Below are 17434 nucleotides of genomic sequence, written 5' to 3'. Positions count from 1 at the left end.
AAGGAGATTCTCAAGACGTGAGTGTCCACAGCTGCTGTCGGCGTCAAGTGGCCTGAGTGGCCCTAATTTCCTGCAGTGTAACACAGTCTGCATATAAGGCTGCTGCATAGTCACTTATAGGAGCGAGGTGAGGTGGGAGTGATTTTGATTGATGATCCTGCAGAGATCGCAAGGATACATGATACTAAAAGACCTTCACATTGTGGGTGCTGCGATTTAGCATTTCCAAAGTGATGGTATTTTGTGTTTTTTTTTGTACAAACGACTGTACAGGTTTAAAAACGCAGACTTCTTAAGACCACCAGATATGCAAAAGTAATTAAACAAGTATAAGGCAGTGAGTAAGGTATCCAGCAGAAATGCAATGAATTGTGAACAAAAATGACAAATCATGATGCTAAAGTCTGTCCGTGTGTGTGTGTGTGTGTGTGTGTATGTGTGTGTGTGTGTGTGTGTGTGTGTGTGTGTGTGTGTGCGTGTGTGTGTGTGTGTGTGTGTGTGTGTGTGTGTGTGTGTGTGTGTGTGTGTGTGTGTGTGTGTGTGTGTGTGTGCGTGTGCATTTGTGTGTGTTTGTGTATGTCATAAAAGCATTTACAGCCTAAGGCAAATTGCAACACTTTAAAATGCATATCAAATTATTCGAAATGATGATATGAAATGATGTCTCTTTTACATTGTTTGCTATTTTTTGTTTGTTTGTTTGTTGAGTTTCTCTTTTAATTATGTAAAAATGCAAAGCCTACCTGAAGCTGTGATGTTGCACAATAACATTCATTTTTAAACACGAATGTATGATTCCAATCTTTCACTTTTAGTGTAGACTGTATTTTAAGGGACTAACAGTTCATAACACACTCACTACTAAGTTCAGATGGAAAGGTGAGAGGCGTGGGTGGGAAATGAATTTTTGAAAGCTGGAAATCTCAGCAACTGGAAAAGTAATCACTGGTCTGTGTCACTAAACTGAACCAAGATATCAAAAACATAGCATGTTTTGTTTGAGTAAGGTTTGTCACTGTCTAGTGATGCTGCTTTCATTCAGGGCATACAAAAAGATGGACAGAAAAAAAGGAATACAGATGTTTTTATTTTTCTCCAATGCAATAACACCTCAAATCCCTCACAAATACTCACCATGGAGCCTCACAGCTGAAGTACTTGTTGCAGGGCTGTTGCGCTGGATTGCATATCGCCGTTTTGTGTCCTGCTGTTACTGATAGAGGCTAAACTTTGATATCAGAGCCTAGCATGTTGTCTGAATGTTGGACGTTTTGCATCCATGTGAAGCAAATCTGCTTCCATTGGAGCCAACCTGCCAACATCAGGCCCCTTCTGAGTGTGTGATCACTCTGGAGATCCCTGCTGTGTGGAGAGTGTGTGTGCATGTCTGTGTGTATATTTCTGTACACCAGCATAAATGTTAGCAGCGTGCAATCACGCATGTTGATGAGTTGGATGTGTGTGTAACATTTAGCAACTGCTAACATGCTAATAACATGGAACAGCTATGAATACATGATGTGGATAAAGGAAGATAGATAGATAGAGTGTGTGTGTGTGTGTGTGTGTGTATGTGTATGTGTGTGTGTGTGTGTGTGTGTGTGTGTGTGTGTGTGTGTGTGTGTGTGTGTGTGTGTGTGTGTGTGTGTGTGTGTGTGTGTGTGTGTGTGTGTGTGTGTGTGTATGTGTGTGTGTGTGTGTGTGTGCGTGCTTCCAGGTGATCGTGCTGCTCTTCCTCGGTGGTTTGAAGGTCGGCTCAGGCTGTTTTGAGCCTGCAGGGCTTTCTGTCAATCTGTCTGCTCCTATCACATCTCCATCTTTATAATGATGAGATTGGGGCTCTGAGAAGGCTGAAGGTACTTTAATTAATGCATTCATTCGCTCTGGCAGGCCGACAGACAGACACACACCTGAATATGCACAGAGGCAGTGGGATGTAGCATTTTTATAACTGATTCAGTGGCCTGTTGTAATGATGGTATTGGCAGCACAAAATGAAGATGTTGATCCATGTGGTACTTATTATTGTAAAATTAATCTTTTAAAGAACACACATTTTTTGGAATCAATCAAATTGTGTTTAAAACATGTCCCTCAAAACCACTAATGTCAGTCTTGTGTTGGTGCTAGAGTTAAAGTCAAAGCATCAAAAACAGCATAATGATAACTCAGTCTGTGTGACCGTGCTCACATTTCTCCTAAAGCTGAAGCTAAGACTCAATTAATAATGTAAGATCTAGAGCGAAACCCTGCTGCTAGTCCTCAACCACTAAATGTTTGTGGGATTTTGGGAGAACAGTGGACATGCTGAGAGCGATTTTAAGGGGAAATTGACCTTTTTTGGTTCAGACAGTTCCGTTTGCTCATGTTAACATGAAAGCATGAAGAAGCCCTGCTGAGGGAAATCCTTGATTAGTGTTTATGTTATGTTTTTTTTTCTTCATGTTCACAAATGCACAGCGGCATTAACAGGCATGAATGAAGAAACTTGATTTCTCCGCTTTTTTCTTACATCAGTGGCCCATATGAGCATATCAATGCGCCTCCGCCTTTCAGTGTGTGCACATGTTTCTGCTGAAGATGCACTGATGTTTAAAAGTATGTCATCTGGTAAAATCATTAGAGCTCAGCCAAACGCCAACGGGATAATCATCAACCACAAACTCGTTGCTTCAGAAAGCAACACACCATCCAGTTTCTGGAAAAAATGTTAAGCCTTTGTCCGAATTACCACCTTCAAGTGGTGTTTGCCTTGTTAAAGAGGAATACAACTGAACTTGAGGGGTTTGGATGAAAAACAAAGAGGTTCAAAGACCCATCATCATCATCATCTCTGGGCCTCTGGGCTTTGAGTTTATTGCCAGAGTTCCTGCTTTGTAAATAAACTCCAAACAACCGCTGCTCTGTTTTTTACTTTACCACAGGGAATGTATCAGTGTGTGTATTTAATGAATGTGAATGTGAATCTGCATACGAGTGGAGTTTTGGACTTTTTTGTGGATGTAATTAATGTTTTAGTTGATCCATGTGTCTATTAGTGTGCTTTGTGTGCATGCCAGCATTCAGGGTTTGCTGTGTGGGGTTTCATGCGATATAAAGGAAATATCTCCCAGACCGGCAGCAAAAATAGTTTTGGTGTATCCAGTCAAGAGGACTTGCCATATTTAACACACAGTGCTCCTACTGATCAAAACAAGACACTTAAGCAGTAACAATTACTGTCAGTGTGCTGTAATAATTAACATGTATGTTAATTGTCCGCACAACAGGGAGCATTCAGGGTAAGGAACAATCTGTGTGTCTGTCATTTACTTTACAGTGTTACAGCTCAGCTGCAGCTGTAACGAAGAAGACAGGCCCCATTTAATTCAGACATGGTGGCTGAAGCAGTATTGGGGGGGAAGGGAGCAGCCATAGGGTCTTTTACACACTCTGTCACATGTCCTCCCTGCACCTTGGGCTGCAATCGCCTTTCTCTCCTCCAGTGTTGCTGGAGACATGATGAGCACAGAATACCCGTCTGGCTTTAATTACTGCTTCATCAAGGACAAAGCGGTATTTAAAACACCGAAAGGAGTGAGGATAACAAAAGCATCAACAATCAAAGATTTGGACTGATTAGATGTTTTGCACTCAGGTTTCGTTGTTTTTCAACAGACATTAGAGGATGTGTGGATGACATTTGAAAAGCAGCTTTTATTCATATTTCATTGAACATGTTGAATAGTAGTAGCATTGGAAAGGGAGAACACATAGCAGTTTCGATCAACATCACAGGGCGGTTGGATACATGAATTATATATTATATATATTTCACTTAGCTGAGGCGCGTTGGCATTAGCAGAGGTCTGTGCTCTTGTGCTGACCTTAAGTATTATTATGATACAGTTTTATTCTACTGATGCCTTTTCATTTAAGCACCATCTAATGATTCAGCCTGTTGGGATGGAACAACATGTTTTTCAATTGTGAGTTATAAATTGATTAAAGCTTTCCACATTATGATTATGGCTCATTATTTAACAATTGATCATACTTGCTACTAAGTTGATATTTTGTTTCATATGCAACTGTTAATTAACCACACACTATAGCTGTCAAAAATGTAGTGTGCTCACTAGTAGCCAACATAAAAATGCTTTAAAAAGGTACAAGAACAAGTACTTCAAAATGTACTTAATATAAGTACATTTCCTCACAAGATGTATGTGTCTTACATTGCAGAAAAACAATATGAACATGAATTCTTGACTCTGGGGACAGTTGATATGAGAAGTTAAGACCCATCGGAGTTGTACATCAGCAACTCAGTGATGTTTTGTCTGCTGAAAACAAGCTGAACTGTGTTTCCATTTGGCCCTGAGGAGCAACAGTAATAAAAGCAGCAGGACAGTCTGTAACACCAGGAGCCCCCTGGGGCCCTGCTGCCTCCACCCACACACACACACACACACACACACACACACACACACACACACACACACACACACACACACACACACACACACACACACACACACACACACACACACACACACACACACACACACACACACACACAGATCTGTACATACATGCAGACATGGGGATGCAGTAAACACACACACACATGGCCTTGTACTTGAACATTTATAAGGACACACATGCAGTACTCTCTGGTTGCATCTCAGGCCAGGTGAAGCTTGAATATCTCTATCATAGCTCACAAAAGGATGAAGACAAATCTGTGATGTATCGGGAAAAATAATTCTGCAAAGGATTTTACCAAGGAAATGAAAGTCTTTGCCCTCTGTATGATTCCTTTTAGCTCCTGAGAATCAAACCTGTGAGGTGTTTCTTTTTGATATTACATGCTAGCCTGATGCTGCTATTTTTAGCTCCTTAAGAGTCTTAGTGCAGCACAAAATCTCCTCTCTCCTAAAATGAAGAAATTCAAAAAGATATAGCTTATTTATTATTGAAAAGAAGTCTCCACACTCATGCAGGCTCTGAGGCAGAGCTTTGAGCTAAATGCTAATGTCAACTTGTTAGTTTATCATTAGAGCTAATGCAAAGAACAGCTGAGGTTGATTTGCAGGATTTTTTGTTATAAAGTACTGGACAATTTTACATTTCGATATGATGATGGCGATAAATGAAAATTGATTTCATTTATTTATGGCACTGCGCATTGAACTTGCTTTCACAAACAGCCCTTTACATTTCATATCCCTCATTAAATTAAGCTAGAAGCAGGAACTGAAATGTCCTGACTCATTTCTTGTGCAAATAGGGCAACATGAGCCTACAGGTTCAAAAAGTATGGGCTTGTTACAGGGATGAATATACCAACTGGCAAAAGTGGTGAAGTGTATCTATGAGTAATTTTCTCCCATGGGGAATACTACTGTTGCCTTTGAGCAAGTCACACAACAGAAAAGCACTATGATGTAGCTGGGCAGCTCCAATAAAATATATTTATAACTGACCCTAATTTGTCATGTGGTTTCATGTGATTTCTGTGTCATTGCGGCTTTTGTTTATCTGTGGCTCAATGAACCTCAGTGACTCTGCGGAGCTAGCTAGCTTATATGTGATGGGTTAACCAAATGATTGGTTTGTTTTAAAGTGCACTCCATATATTGATCGCAAGACTCTTTAGTGCTATAAATATATAGATTGTGCTTCTCATTGTCTGGATACAAGAGGTCAAAGGTCTAAATCTCTGGACTCAAACATATCTCTTTGGATATATATCACTGTCAAACCGCTTGTTTGAAACTGAAATTTGATCTATTAGGCACAAAATAAGTCCTGATTCAACTATGATGCATCCTAATGGCTCTGGTGATCACTTTAATTCTGTAAAAATGTTTGAGTTAACTTTCATTGACTTTTTCATCTAAGTCTACCATGAGGTCAGCATTTAAATTTGTCCAAACCTTATGAAGATAATGTGCAAACCAAATGTAGAGCTGCTTTTTGAGTTTAGTCCTTAGTAAACGTGTATGGAATTAAACCTGCTCAAATCAGCACATCTTACTTAGATATGTATAATCCTTATGTTGGCATATAGCTCAGAACAAACTGTCTTGCTGCAAGCGCACTGTATTTCTGGGCAATGTAACATTTCAAAAGAGAACTAAATGGTTTTATAGTATAGGTTAAATTGAGGCCACTCTAAACTTCAACAAGTATATATTTCTGTTGATATATTTATCCTAAACTACAGTAGATCATGTTTAATCGTATTGCATAAAAGCTTGTCAAAACCTTCAGAGCTGTACGGGACCCACAGACTGATGTGAAAGAAAAGGACAGCTAGTGTTCAGTGGGTCATTGCTACTCAAGAGTTGTCTGTAAATTCCTGTCACTACTGCAGAGTGTTGGAGTCCTACAGCAAGAATACAGAAATAGAAACATTTATGAATCCAAGTAGAGAGAGATTCACCCACCTGGGGCCTGCCACATGCATTCCAGCTAAGATGACACAGAAAAGGAAGCTTTGACACAGAAATAAAGCCAGCAGAGATTGTAGCCTAATGGGTTAGTGTTCCAGTAGTGGGCTTTTCTGCACCAGAAGATGATGTGATGTAAGGCTACACAACAGCGGCTTTCAGCCAGCAGTGTAACCGTGCCCTGGTCTGACTTCATACAGCTCATGCATTGACACACTCTCCTTGCATATTCATGTGCCGAGGGAAAAGGATTTTGTTGCTCTGAAGAACTATAAAAGTCAGCCGTTAAATGTTTGATAGCGGCTGCTGTGCTGAACTTTGAGGATGAAGAGCAGCATGGAAGAGGAGACAATGTGGCATGAACTGAGACTTGAGCCAAGCTAAAAAGCAAAACTCTCAATATTCTCCCTACAACAAGATCAAACGGTGTATGCTGCTATAAATACAAAATGCAAATTAGCTGCATTTTCTTTCCTTTTTTTCTCTACTTCATCAAGTTTCATGATTGGTTCTGAATCTGGGGTCGTGCTTAACACTCACGATAGTAGGCAACCAGATACTGTTAGATGAGATTGGGTTGATTTATTTTATAACCCTCGGTCTCTTCCCAGCTGGACGTGCCTGGAACACCTCCCTAGAGAGGCGCCCAGGTGGCATCCTCACTAGGTGCCCGAACCACCTCAACTGGCTCCTTTCAACGCGAAGGAGCAGCGGTTCAACTCCGAGTCCCTCCCGGATGACTGAACTTCTCACCTTATCCCTAAGGGAGATGCCAGCCACCCTGCGGAGAAATCCCATTTCGGCTGCTTGTATCCGCAATCTCGTTCTTTTGGTCATGACCCATCCTTCATGACCATAGGTGAGGGTAGGAACGAAGATGGCCCGTTAGACAGAGAGCTTTGCCTTCTGGTTCAGCTCTCTTTTCGTCACAACGGTGCGGTAAAGTGACTGCAGTACCGCTCCCGCTGCTCCGATTCCGATTCGAACAAGACCCCGAGATACTTGAACTCCTTCACTTGTGGTAAAGCCTCATTCCCTAGCTGGAGTGGACAGTCCATCGGTTTCCTGCTGAGAACCATGGCCTCAGATTTGGAGATGCTGATCCTAATCCCAGCCGCTTCACACTTGGCCGCAAACTGATCCAGTGAGTGCTGAAGGTCACAGACCGATGAAGCCATTAGGACCACATCATCTGCAAAAAGCAGTGGTGCAATCCTTAGCCCACCAAACTGCAGACCCCCTCCCCCACGACTACGCCTCGGAATCCTGTCCATGAATATCACAAACAGGATTGGTGACAAAGCGCAGCCCTGGCGGAGGCCAACCCTCACCGGAAATCGGTCCAACGTGCTACCGAGAACCCGGACACAGCTCTCGCTTTGGTAGTACTGGATTGGAGTATTGGATGGCCCTGAGTAGAGACCCCCTCACCCCATACTCCCGCAGCACCTCCCACAGTATCTCCCTGGGAACCCGGTCATACGCCGTCTCCAAATCCACAAAGCACATGTAGACCGGATAAGCGTACTCCCAGGCCCTCTCCAGGATCCTTGTGAGAGTGAAAAGCTGGTCCATCGTTCCACGACCAAGACGAAATCCGAATTGTTCCTCCTCAAGCTGAGGTTCGACAATCTGCCAGACCCTCCTTTCCAGCACCTTAGAGTAAACTTTCCCGGGGAGGCTGAGTAATGTGATGCCTCTGTAATTGGCACACACCCTCTGATCCCCCTTTTTAAAAAGGGGAACCACCAACCCGGTCTGCCACTCCTTCGGTACTGTTTCCGACTTCCACGCAATGTTGATGAGACGTGTCAACCATGACTGTCCCTCAACACCCAGAGCCTTCAGCATTTCTGGGCGGATCTAATCCACTGCCTAGGGTGCTCTGGTACCACGTACACTTATGAGCATCCTTATGTTCGAACATGGTGTTTGTTATGGCCAATCCATGACTAGCACAGAAGTCCAGTAACAAACCACCACTCCGGTTCAGATCAGGGGGGCCGTTCCTTACAAGAAGTAAGGTTCCAGAGCCGACGCTGTGCGTAGAGGTGAGCCTCACCAGAAGTGACGTTCCACGTCCCCAAAGCCAGCTTCTGCCGCCCCGGTCTGGTCCGTCGAGACCCTCTGCTTTCACTGCCACCCTTCTGGCAGCTCACCCGACCCCTTCGCTGTTTCCCGTCGGGGAAGCGGAGGTGTTACCCACTTTGCTTATTCGAACTGTGCCTGGCCGGGCTCCGTGGCAAGCCAGACGGTCGCTGAAGAGTCCTCCTTCTGGGTCTGGCTCCAGAAGTGGACCCCGGGCTTCCTCCGGGCCGAGTATCCTCACTTTCATGTATGTTTTCCATGAGGTCTTTTGAACCAATCTTAGTCTGGCCCCTTACCTGAGACCAATTTGCCATGGTAGACCCTACCAGGGACACAAGGTTCCAGACAACACAGCCCCCAGGTTCCTCGGGGCACACAAACCTCTCCACCACGATAAGGTGCTGGTTCTCGGAAATATTTCTCATAAAATGCATTTATATTTTAAACATTTAGCTGAAGTATTTATGCACTTCCAACAAGCTGGTTGCTATTTACTCTGAAAGGAATATGCGTTTGAGTCGACACACTTTGTCTGATATGGAGAGTGGAACAATGACTCGCAAATTACAGGAATAATAAAGCAACAAAGCTTTTAGTACAGCTTTTTTTCTTTTGTAGCAGTTTATGTGTTATTATTTTAGCTTGGATTTTCTAGCCAACTTGTATATTCAGAATATTAGTTTTTTTAAATGTATGTCCCCCAAACCCTTAAATCCATATTACAGCCTTACTAGTATAGCTCATAGTGTATGTTGTAGCTTTTTTAATTTGCACATTTTTACTTTATGCTTTTCTCAACAGTGTTTATTAGGCAAATACTTCACTCCTGAAAATGTTTTGACGGTGTAGATGATCAGGAATTTCATTGCAATTGAATGAAGTTGAAAGAAAAGGTGCAATGGTGTAACATAGCACAAACTGTCTCTCAGTTATATGTGAAGCTTTTGCATCTGTGCATATGTGTTTAAACTCTTTAATGGTGCAATGCTTTGCAATAGTCATCTTGTGTCGACTGTACTTTGAGGGTCTTCACTCACTGTCCATTTCCTACTTTAGTCTCAATCTCACCACACTGGGTTTGTTTCGGATCAAATCAGTGTGCCCTCTAATCACCGGGCCCCAACAGCTGCACCGGGTCTTTGTGGGGCTGTGCCATGCCCAGCTGCTCCACAGGGGTTAAAGTTGAAACCGCACATCTTTAATTTGGGATATATCTGGGCTAGTGAATCACAGAGCTGAAGACGATGAGGTTGACTGAGGGTCATTCATTACCCTGCTCTCTGCACGCCCTCACACACAAACACACACACACACACACACACACACACACACACACACACACACACACACACACACACACACACACTCACACTCAGAATTTCTACATGAGTTTGTGTGAAATTCAAGTGTACACATTGCCCTTTTGTTATTTTGTCTCATTATTTTCATTTTTATGCATCTAATTTAGAACCTGGTTAGGTTTTATGCACACATGCAGTGACACACACTCACACACTGTGCCCTCCACGTCTCATCAGGCTTCCCCATACTGCTGTTCCTCCTCAGGGACAGTGCTGGATGTCTCATCTCATCCTGTCACCCTCCTCTTTCTCCTCTCCCTCCATCGACTAAAATAAAGGGCAGAGAAGCTTTCCTCCCTTTCCTCCTATCCCTTTTACCGCTTTGCTTTTGCTTATACTGCTCACTAAACACAGTAGGCTGGGAGATCACCAAAGGTTGAGGAAATGGTCTAAAATTCATAACATTATTGCAACTATTTCTCACCTTCTGAACTGATGCAACACAAGGGTTATGTTAGCAATATGTCTATCATACCCACAACGTCTGCACACTGTGAATGTGCCGTCTGAGAGCAATGAGGACATACACTGCAATTTAGTCACTTTTTAAACATCAAATACTCAAAATCATCAGAAGGATCGACATTCTTATCTAAACTAAAAAAAAAAAAGCTTATTATTTTCAGTATATTTATGAACTCAGGGCTTATTTACAGCAGCTCCCCTGACAGACAACATGAAGAACTTTACATTTTAATTTCATTAATGTGTATTCATCCACTTGGTGACAAAGACGTGCTTAGCACCAAGCGAGGTGAGATCTGAGAGAAATTCTAGGGAATATAATTACATTTTTATCAAACTTTGCAATTTGTACTAAGCCGTTTTAATTTGCCATTTGCATGAAAAGGCTTGGATGTAATAGATCCAGAACTTGACACTGCATAGCTCGCACTTGGCTGTGCAGCAGACTCTCTAAGCTCAGTTTTATTTTCTATTTCATGTTGAAGAAAAGAGGTGCTGAGGGTTAGCAGCAGGATCTGCCCGTAACATTTCAGCTGTGACTATCAGTGTTCATCAAACTGCAGCTTAGAGCTTTTGTGTGTATTATTTTGACTCAAGACGACTGTGTTACCAAGCACAATGGTCTGTCACTGAGAGTAAGAACTCAGGAGAAAGTGAGGGAAAGGCAGAACAGAAAGGAGAAGTAACTGCAGGAGGAAATTGAAGGGTGTGGAGATAAAGGAAAAGTGGGTGAACGGAAATAGCAGGGCAGCAGCAAGAGACAGATTAGGGATGCAAGTAAATTACATATGTGGGTGTGTGTGCTGTGTGTGTGCTTGGGAGGAGGTGGGTCAGTTCTAGGGCTTAAGAGCAGGGAAAGGTGACTTTTAAAACTATCCAAAACAGAAGTAACAATATTTTGTATCAGGGTGCTTTAAAATTGGGCCACAGTTTCATTATTTAGCCACGGAAAGGGCTGAAACTTTTAAAATCTGATTCAGTCTTCCATCTCTATAAATAATTTACCCAGCATTTTCCCCTAGAGTAGAGGGCAGAGTGAATAAATAAAGTTCACAACTAAAAGATAAATGCTGAGTCACACGGATGGTAAGAACAGAGTTGTAGTAGAATAATAATTAAACAAATATGTAACCGTCCTTAAAAACTCAAAATGCTTTGTATGTCTTTAAGGGAGTCAGTCATGCAGAGAAGACTCTCCAGCATGCATGAGAAGGAAGACGATGGGATTTTGTGGGCCAAACAATCCCAGGGTTATGATACCAGACAGAATTAGGGCCATGATATGCGAGTCCTTTCCTAGAAACCAATGAAGTGCGAGAGAAGGTACATTGTGAGGAAAAAGCAAAGCAGCACAAATAATTATGTATTTCTAATATTTTATGTTCAGATTCTATAGTTACTTAAATGTATTCTACTCCACAAAAATGAGATCGGATTCTACTACTCTCTACATAAGAGCTATAGTAACCAGTTGATCATGTGATCAGTTTATGATCCATTATTAGAGATTTAACTACCAAATGTATTTGAAGTACCTAAAATGAACCCCACACAATAATCTAATAATTTGACAATTAAACCCACAGTTACCATTCTGCATTATGAGTTGACTAGTTTGAGTACTTTTGATAATTCAAGAACTATTTGTTGCTGATTCTTTTCTACTTAGTAACTTATTTCTAATGGATTATGTGTATACTATGTTGGCATTGCTACCTTCACTTACATCTGAATTGTGTAGGTATACTCACACATGACACACTGTACCTGATGCAACATAAATCTAATGCACCTTCAGTATGAGAGCAGTGTATTTAAAGAGACAGTGCCCCGCCCCTCTGATTCGCTCTTAACCCACCTGTAAACACCTGCTGCTGATAGAGCAAGCATGCTAACGTCTTAATATCATAACTTCAAGATTACGTTGTGTAGGAATTACTGGGGTTACCGCTGCTGCTGTTTAGCTTTTTTGTGCATCAAGTATTGCCATTTTAAATCTAGAAGAGTTTCCCTGTCATTCCTGCTCTTGACCACCATACCCTTCTCCTTCTCATCTCAAAGGTAGGAACTAGCTGCTTATGCTAACGTGCATTTTGTGAGTTGTTGCTGTGTAGATTGGCTGTTTGATTGAGGGTTTCCCAGCTGCTGTATGAGGCAGCTAAAGTTGATGTGTGTGTTTCCCTTGGCTGCTAAATGCTGCTCCTCTGTTGCTGGCATAATGGCATGTGCAGGTGGCTTCAGTATTTCTTGTTTATGGCACAGTGAGTTATGCACTTCATGCTTTTCATTTTACACAGTGGTGTAATATATGGATACTTATGTTGAGTATTGTGAGAGTTATGGCCTAATGTTGAGTTGCTTGAGAGGTTTTCTGTCACATTGGAAACCAGATTTAGCTTAAAGTAGAGGGTACTTTTGTTTATTCTCAATAGGGAAGATGACAATGCTGTTATCTCGCACACTGTTCATTTGTAGCATTGTTTTTCTTAGTTATTGGCTTGATGAGATGCTAACATGGTCTTGTTACACACACTTCAAGTGATCACTGTTAAACATTTTATTTTGTACAAGAATAGAGATCTTTAAGGCAATGCATTTGTGCAGTCGATTATGCAGTGGAAGGCAACTCCAACAAACAAATATTTGGCCCCATACATTTCCCCTTTTATAGATTGCATTACACATTAAGCTAATTATTTCACCAATCTACTCTAGGTAGCCATGCATATGCAGCATGTGCAAATGACAAAGAACAAATATATTTTGTTTAACAAGCAAACAGTTGTTTCATTAAAAACGAAATGAACTGGTCCTGTTTTAACTGATTGTGGACCACAGTATCAGTGTCTTGTAGTGCAACATAACAAATACGTTTGGGTCAGCATTTCTGGCCAAACATAAGCCGCTGTAATCTTTAGCACTCACCAGCTAATAAGAAAAACATCTGCCCTATTTAAATTAGTTTATGTATTGTTTTGCCACACAGGTAAGCTAGGAAGTCTACATCTATATGTGCATCCATTATCACGTTTCTTAGTTTCCTGTGAGAAGTCAACTTAACCCTGCAAAATAATACTTCCAAGGAACAGATTGTTGGTGTTGATACCCCCAAAGAGACCTTGCAGCTTTGCTTCAGCCTGGAAATACATTAACTTTAAGGCTCAACTACAGGCATCTCTCTCTCTCTGTCTCCCTCACTGTGTACTTTAGTATTCCTCTCTTTTAAAGAAATGTCTTCTGGCTTCGAGATGAACATTGAGGAAATTGTGTGGAGGCGGCAGGGACAGACTGGTTGCTGGGTTTGTCAGACTGATCTGTTTTTGAGAATAAGGTTGAAAAGAGCAGACATTGAAAACCTTGAGTTATGCAAAGAAAAATATCAAATAATAAATGCCCAAATAGAAGACCGTTGATGACTTATGTTGAGTAACAAGATGCAGCGTTAAATAACTGTCTGTGGGTGTGAGTCAGAACTGGAGATTTGTGTTAAATCTGGATTAATGATAACGAAGAGCACCCATTGGCTCGCAGTTTTTGATTTAATGAAAGTAGGGAAGAGGGAGACCCCCTGGGGCTGTGTGTGTGTGTGTGTGTGTGTGTGTGTGTGTGTGTGTGTGTGTGTGTGTGTGTGTGTGTGTGTGTGTGTGTGTGTGTGTGTGTGTGTGTGTGTGTGTGTGTGTGTGCGTGTGTGAGAGAGATCTGGGTGCAAGTGTGTGTGTGTTTGTGTGTGTGTGTGTGTGTGTGAGATCTGTGTGCAGGAATGACAGACAAATTGAGAGAGGAATAAATTACTTGAGCAAAGAGTGGAGGAGGGAATGAGGGAGGGAGGGAGTGTGTGTACATTAGTGTATATTTGTGTGTGTGTGTGTGTGTCCATTTGTGTTTAAAACAGTGAGAGAGCAAATAGCCACTTCACGAGAGAAACACCCTGCAGAGATAAGTCCGGCTGAGTACAAGACTCAATTATTTACTGTTTGAAGGGTTTAGGAGAATTGGGTGGGATTGGAGGGGCTTCATGAGAATTGATGCTTTTGTTGCTGAGGGGGTGGAGAGGTTTAAACGGAACCCGCTGAGATGTTAGCAGGGGTCACCTCTGATCTGAGAGCGTGTTGGTCATGTTGGTGTTAGTGGGTTTGTCTTCCCCTCCGCCTTGCAGCAGGAAACCAGCTCCTGTTTAATGATGATGAACGGTCTGACGCTGTTGAGGGGAAATAAAAAGCTTCACGCTGCGGCTCTGCAGGCAGTCGCATCAGAAGGTGCTGCGATGAAATCATCCCCTAAATTATAGCAGAGGAACGGTGAATGGGAACAGCACTTAATAAGATGTTGTCAGTGTGGGAGGCAGCAGGCTTCATGCTGCCTGTGTTGACATCATTTGAATAAATAGAAACAAATTAGACCCCGTCTTTTTCCACATTGTCACTGCTGCAAATGTGATGGTGGCTGTGTTATTCATGTTATAGAGCGACACTCATTATATAATCTATCTGATGATGATTTCCAAGATTCATTGTTTGGTTTGAGGACCATCTTGGTATTATTTACTGTACCCACCATCTAAAACAGCTCTAATGTGAGAAATAGTTAACTTTCATTTAGCTTTACACATTACATTAAGGCTTAAACTAATTTATTTTTGAATGATTCTGTCTTGTTCAAAAGATTGAAAAGTTCAAGCTAAAAGATGTCTTTAGATTCCTTGCAAATACACTCAACTATACACATTTTAAGGAGACACAAACTCTAAATGAGTTGATTTTATGTACCACTTTAAATCTTGTATTTACCAGAGATGTGCTGATAAGATTCTTTCTCATATGAAATAACTAATTCAGCATGTAAAAATCCGAGGAGGTGGGAGAGAAACCCCCTCTAGAGGGAACTTTGGGAATTAAGCCTTTGCAGACCCTTTACATGCACACAAAAAACGTATATAACACTCTACAGGAAAGAGAAAACCCAAAAAAAGCAATTAGTCAATAATGTAAGACAGAGAAAAATAGAAACCCCTCACATTTGTCAAGTTTCATTTAAATTGATTGTTTATCCTCTAAGCAATCGACTAACTGTTGAAGCTCCAGATAAATTCCAACAGCAAAACGTCACTCCATCAGATTGAACCCCCCATGAAGATCACATGGGGAGGACACAGCAGGAGTCAGAGAGCCCTGAAACAACAGCACCAACACTTCTGCCAGTCTGTGTTGAGTTAGAGCAACGTCAGACTCCATTTGTACAAATACACGTTGGATTCTTCAGATTCACCAAAGAGTGGCAGGCAGAGAGGAGATCAAAGCGTGGAAACATTCCTGGGTATTAGGTTCACCTGTCAGAGTACCTCAAGACATCAATCTGGTCTTCAGAGGAGGTCGCTCTGCGCAGAGCTTCATGTTGCATCCAACAAAAAAGATGGTGCTGTTTTTTGTCAGGTTGAAATAATGGGCACTGCTGGGATCTATCATGAAACACAGGTTCTATGTTCAGAAACGTATCCCCTCGTGAAGAACGTTACAGATTAAGTTTGGGGCATTTTATCAAAGGAAGTCAACGGGTTCATTTTACTCAAAACGACTGACTGTAGTTCTCCTGCACTACTAACTCGCATCATTACCAGATATTGGTTTGTTGGTCATTGAAGTTAACACATCTATTCACATCGATGGATTGCTACACCCTTTGCAAATTACTAACACATTAATTCAATTATCAAAAGAGGTGATTTATGTTCAAGCAATCCACTTATTGACTCTCCGATGCAGGATTTTATGCATAGCAATGGAACGGGGTCAATGCATTAAGTATTATTTTTGCATGGTTGGCCTAAATGCAACATATATTGATCTCAGAAGATATGATATCAGATTGATATGTTTCGCTATAAAATAGAAAAGGAGTGGGGCTTTCTTACTACTATAGAGTTCACCAGCACACATTGTAAGTCTACAAACATTTTGTTTTGTCTCTTAAATTGCATATCCTTTTTAATTAATCTACAAATGACCATATATTTGTTTTATCTCGTGCGTGCAGTACACCCCCTATCTTACACATTTATTTGACAGTTGTACACATTGATCATGTTAAACTACACATACATAAAGGACTAAGAGTGTATGTTAGTGCCATGAACCTTTTGAAAGCGTTGTTAATGCATTTCTAGTGTAAAGCTGCCCCCATTGCCCCTTATTACAAGCATGGGTTAATAATGTTTAATGCACTATCATTTCATGTGTGAAGTTCCACTTTGCATGCATTAGCAGAAGAAGAGAGAGAGAGATTTATCTTGTACTATAATCTTCGCACCACAAAGAGGCCAGATGTTTAATCCTAAATAATTCCCCCTAGATTTAACTGTTGCATTTATCTCTTTGCCAAATCTGTCTGTGCTTTGTGGCTTCACGATGTAGTCTTTCATTTCCAAAAGTGAGGGTGTTTATGTGCTACTACAAATGACCTATGTTTTTTTTTTTTTTTAGCTTCAGCATGTGTGTGTGAAGAGAGCTCGTGTTTCCTGTGGGAACTCCTTGCAGAAAGCCGCACTGAGTGACAATTCTGGACTTTTAGTTGCTGACGATTATAAAAAGTGAAACGTGAGCACATTCCTGAGGTTCAAGGTGGAGCTGTGTGGCGACACAGCTGAAGGCTCATTGAAAGATGAGCACTTAGCAGGAAATTAGCGTACAGTGAGACCCAGGGGTCACAGAAACATACATGCACACACATAAATGCAAATAACCGATTGCCTTTACACCTCCCCCCACTGATGATGACCCCTTTTTTATATATGATCATCACATGCATCCCATCATTAGGCAATACGCCATAGTTGACAGCTGAATTGTAACACGAGTGCCTCTGTGTTCAGTCCTCGTTTTAATCTGAGCTCTGCAGACTCTCTGATTTATTAACTTCTACACTGCACTCAGGCAATGCGTTTCCCAGATTTGGGAAGGAAGTGTTTTGCAGTGAGACTGTGAGAGAGCGACAGCTGACTAACCAGAGAGGAGAGGAGGGGGGAGAGAGAAGGGGGTAACGGGGGGGGGGGGGGGGGGGGGGGGTAGTGGACAGTCAGTGTCGACTGCT

Source organism: Eleginops maclovinus, chromosome 20, assembly GCF_036324505.1.
Source record: "Eleginops maclovinus isolate JMC-PN-2008 ecotype Puerto Natales chromosome 20, JC_Emac_rtc_rv5, whole genome shotgun sequence".
NCBI lineage: Eukaryota > Metazoa > Chordata > Actinopteri > Perciformes > Eleginopidae > Eleginops > Eleginops maclovinus.
This window is presented reverse-complemented; position numbering follows the sequence as displayed.